The sequence below is a fragment of the Dipodomys merriami genome, unplaced genomic scaffold (assembly GCF_024711535.1).
Source record: "Dipodomys merriami isolate MVZ:Mamm:240054 unplaced genomic scaffold, mDipMer1.0.p SCAF_731, whole genome shotgun sequence".
Taxonomy (NCBI): domain Eukaryota; kingdom Metazoa; phylum Chordata; class Mammalia; order Rodentia; family Heteromyidae; genus Dipodomys; species Dipodomys merriami.
In genome coordinates, this window is record NW_027206326.1 from 75,257 (window position 1) to 79,957 (window position 4,701).

At 44.4% G+C, this 4,701-nt stretch overlaps 1 non-coding gene across 1 annotated transcript; it reads left to right on the top strand.

Annotated features, from left to right (window-relative positions):
• The first annotated feature begins 4,022 nt into the window (after window positions 1-4,022).
• On the top strand, window positions 4,023-4,160 carry LOC138818317 (small nucleolar RNA SNORA8). The gene has a single exon (XR_011369061.1). It is a non-coding gene; the product is annotated as a small nucleolar RNA SNORA8 (small nucleolar RNA).
• Window positions 4,161-4,701: the final 541 nt, after the last annotated feature.

The window sequence follows — 4,701 nt, forward strand, 5'->3', positions numbered from 1 at the left end:
CTCTGAATGTACTACCTCTTCCTCTGAGGTCACTTCCTAAGCATTTGAAGAGCTTCCTCTTCTGCCTCATCATGCCTCCTGCAGACAATGATGGGTCCCCCACAGGTCCCACAGTCACTTTCTCCCTCTGAGGCCACTTCCTCTTCTTCTGAGGCCATTTCCTCTTCCTTTTCCTCAGAGGCCACTTCCTCTTCCTCTGCACTCACTTCCTAACCATCTGGGGAACTTCCTCCTCTGCCCCATCATGCCTCCTTCAGACTGACCAGCCCCCCCGGGGCTTCACTCACTTCTTCCTCTGAGCTCACTTCCTCTGCCTCTAAGGCCACTGTCTCTTCCTCTGAAGTCACTTCCTCACCCACTGAGCTCACTTCTTCCTCTGAACTCACTTCCTCCTTTGCCCCATCACCTTTCACTCAGACTATGACAAGTTCTCCACCCCCAAGACCCTGAGGTCAGTTCTGAGTCCTCTCCACCCACACACCCCCTTGCTCACCTCTACTATTTCCTCTCTCTCTGCCCTGTGCTCACTGTACACACCTTCATCTGGCCCAGCAGAAGTTTGGTTCTAAACCCTCTTGTGCCTGGACCTGGTGGAAGTTTCCCCGCTCTCTCTCCCAACCCTTCCAGCGCCTTTATTGGTTTCTTGTGCCACCACTCGCATGACCAGAGTTAAAATCTCTACCACTGATGTCGAGTGAGCCTGAGTTCTTGGGGACCCATGTTGAATTACGGCTAATATTTTTGGGGTGGGCATCCCTGTGAGTCTGGGGATGGACCCAGGAAAAGCACACACTGTGATTTCCTCCTGTTTCATGGGCTAATAAGAAATAATTCTTACTCCATCCCCACCTTGGACTGAACAACGAATGGACCAAAGGGTGTAGTTTGAGTCTAACCCAATCCTCTGCATTCCTAGGTTCTGATGGTTGGGTAAGGAGAGAAATCAGGCTTTGAACCACGATCCTCCAGATTTCAGCCTCCTGAGTAGCTAGGATGGCAGTCGTGAGCCTGGAGTTATTCTGAATAATAATAATAATAATAATAATAATAATAATAATAATAATAATAATAATAACTACTCTAAGGTTCTTTTCTAGAATTCAGTTTGCCCAATCATTCCATTGGAATGGGCTGGGCAGGGGACATTGAGTCAATCATCCAAGTAAGAATGATATGTTTAGGATGTGGTTTACTGGATCACTAGGTTAAGTATTGTGGGAGCACAAATTTCAGGAGAAGGGGAGGAGGAGGATGAGGAGGAGGAAGTAGCAAAGCTGGAAGTCAAGATAGATGACCTCGTAGGAGAGGAAAAAAAAAAAGCAAAAAACAAAAAACTTCTGGAAAGCAAGGATTGTTCAACTTCCCAGAGGACTATTCTGCTGGAATGGGGTGTATGGGGGTGGGAAGCAGATTCCTGGACAAGTTTCTGCCTGTGAAGGGAAGTCTACCTGTGAGGAAGGAAGTGAGCAGAGAAGAAAGAAATCCCACTGCTTCCTGTCCCACATCATTCTGTCTTTCTTCTTCCCCAAGTGACCCACCCCCCCCAAAAAAAAACACTCATTTTGGACACGTGAATTATGACCACAGCCTCCTTCGAGAGCGATTTTTTAATTCCAACCTGGAACATTATACACCCAGAATAAAGGGCTTCCACCAACAGGCTGGGTCCTTATTCCTGGGGACAATAATCTGTAGGGAGAAATTTAAAAAAAGAAGAAAAACAGGACAAGGGAGAAGAAATTAAACAAAAAAAAATACAGGATTATGGAAAGAGGTTTGATTGGACCAAGGCCAGGGCTCTTAGGGGAAGGATTTCAATTTCAGGATTTGGGGGTATTCTGGAGGGAAGAGGATCCTGGAAACTCGCCTGTTTCCAGGATGTGTTGGAAGCTGGAAACCAGAGGTTCCTCTCGGGCGAGCTTCTCCTCAGTCAGACTCTGTCCCTTTTCTTTTTTTTTTCTTTTTTTTTTAATTTAATTTTATTTGTGAACATAGTGTACAGAGGGGTTACAATTACATGGGCAGGATAATGTGTACATTTCTTACCAAGCATTGCAGCCTCCTCCTTTTGTTTACCCTTCACGTCCCTTCCCAGCCTCCCCCCTCCTCCCCAATCCCAATCCTTCTCCTTCCCCTCCACTCCCCCCCCACACCGATGTTGTAAAGCTCGTTTTGGACATGACAAGGAAATCAGGAAGATGCATAATTCAATGCAGCCTCGACAAGTATGGTTACTCAGGAGGAGGCTGAGATCTGATAGGATCACCAGCCTTAGGGCAAGGAGAGTCCTTGAGATTATGATCGCTCATGAAACTACCAACAAACCAGAAGTTGTGCTATATTTAAGGCTCAATGTAGTAGTGTCCAGGCTAGAGCTGAAGAACCTCAGGTACAGTAATCCAGGGCCCTGAGTTCAAAACACACTATGGCCCTGGGCTTTTTGTGCTCAAGATTAGCATTCTACCATTTTTACTCTGGGTCCTGGGCACTGTCCCCTAGCTTCTTCAGATCCAGGCTGGTGCTCAGTACCACACTGAACCACAAATATGGCAGGACTTCCAGTTTGCCCATGATCCTCTAGATGTCAGCCTCCTCCTGAGTAGCTGGAATGACAGGCATGAGCCACAGGTGACTGGCTCTCATTACTTCTCTTATTAACTGTAACTCCCCTGTTCAATGCATTTACAATGAAAATTTAAAACAACAAAACAAAACATTACCCTAGGGCACAGAATGTGGTACAGTGGTACAGTGCTTTCCTAGCATTCATGAAGCCCTGAGTTCAATTCCTCATTATAACACATACACACACACACACACACAGAAGCCAGGAGTGGTGCTGTGGCTAAAGTGGTAGAATGCTCAGCCTTGAGCAAAAAAGAAGCTCTGGGACAGCACGCTCAGGGTCCTGAGTTCAAACCCCAGGACTGTTGTCATGTTGGAGACCATTCTATTTCAGAATGTTCAATGACTGTTTATCTGCAGGAAAATTTGCATTTGTCTTCACCGCTTGGATCACTCATTAGGAGAGCTCAAAAGGGAGATGTAGTCAATCCACCGACAGGGAATAGGCTTTGCTTCGTCTGCTGAGTTTAGGTGGGATGATCATTTCCAGGGTGGGTAGCTAGGTGACACAAACCCATGATGGCTGAGTGTGTGTGTGTGTGTGCATGTGTGTGTATGACACACAGCTCCCTATCTGGTGTGTTATACAAATCAATGTGCACGTGACAGAGTCAGAACTTTTGCAGGAGAAACATGGATTTCTGTTGGGGGACAGTCCCTGAGAAATCCATCCTGATTCCTCTACTTCCACAACAAAGGTTGAGCTCATGGGCCACTGGGATCATGTGTGTGGTCTGTCCTCTTTATCCACGTTCTGGTTGTAGAAGACCATGGTGCCTCTGCCTTGCTCCACCACCTAGAAATAGTTCTTCCTAAAGTCTTCAATGGGTGAGGGGTGGCTGGGAGGGATGGATCAGGATCAGCTCAGGTCCCCCTTCCTAGTCTGGTTGGACTAGAATTTACAGATGCCCATGTTCATTGCTCGCTACTGTGACATGCTAAATATGGACATCTCTTGTGATGGAAGTCATGAGATTGCTCCCCTAGCACTGCTACCGGTGTCTTTAATGCAGTGACATGGATCTTTGCAAAACTTGCTTCCTAGGTAAACTTCACAGAAATGAGTATGCCATACTCAATAGTAATAATTGTTATTATCTTATGTGATCTTGCCACTTAAAAACTTCACATTGGGGCTGGGAATGTGGCTTAAGGATAGAGTGCTTGCCTCTCATGCATGAAGCCCTGGGTTCGATTCCTCAGAAAAACAGAAAAAGCTGGAAGTGGTGCTGTGGCTCAAGTTGTAGAAGGCTATCTTTGAGCACAGAGAGGCTCAGGGAGAGTGCCCAGGCCCAGAGTTCAAACCCCACGACATATATATATATATATATATATATATATATGTATATATATATATATATATATATATATACACACACACACACACACACTTACATTACACTGTATGGTATTTGCATTCAGCAATACCTCCTGCTGATATGTTCAATGGACAGTGCAATAGAAACTCAATATCTGGCATCGTTGGTTTTCTTGGCTTTGTCCATGGTAAACCTGGTATTTCTATTGATACAATATATGCAGTTTGACAATTCATATTGATAATACTTAGGATAACTGATCTTTTCAGCAAATGCTTTTCTTTCTCTAGGCAGGCATTCAGCAGTTGAATCAAGCTGTTGGACTTAAAAAGTGATCCCAAAATTTGCTTGCAAAATGACATTTCAAAGAATTTAGGTGTGTCATCAGTAATTCTGTAATAGTGCTAAAAGAAGCCCCAATAAAAGATTTGTGGCAGGGCTGATCAGAGTTTCTGCTTTTGGTTGGCCATTTGAACATAGCCACTAGATTTTGGCCTCCCGAGCAGTGAAATGGCTGGCTTGAAAATTGTTTGCTTCAAAAAGGGCTCCCTTAGATTTCAAGAGAAATCTTGAGCATCAGTTTGATGGGCAGTGAAGGAATTACAACATGTAAAAATGATTAAATAAAAATTTATTGACTTCAAATAAAAAATATACATACACACATATATGTATGTGTATATATGTATGTATGTATGAATATATGTAAACTTTAAAAAATTTTTAGGGGGAAGATGGCAGAGGAGAAGCTGGAATC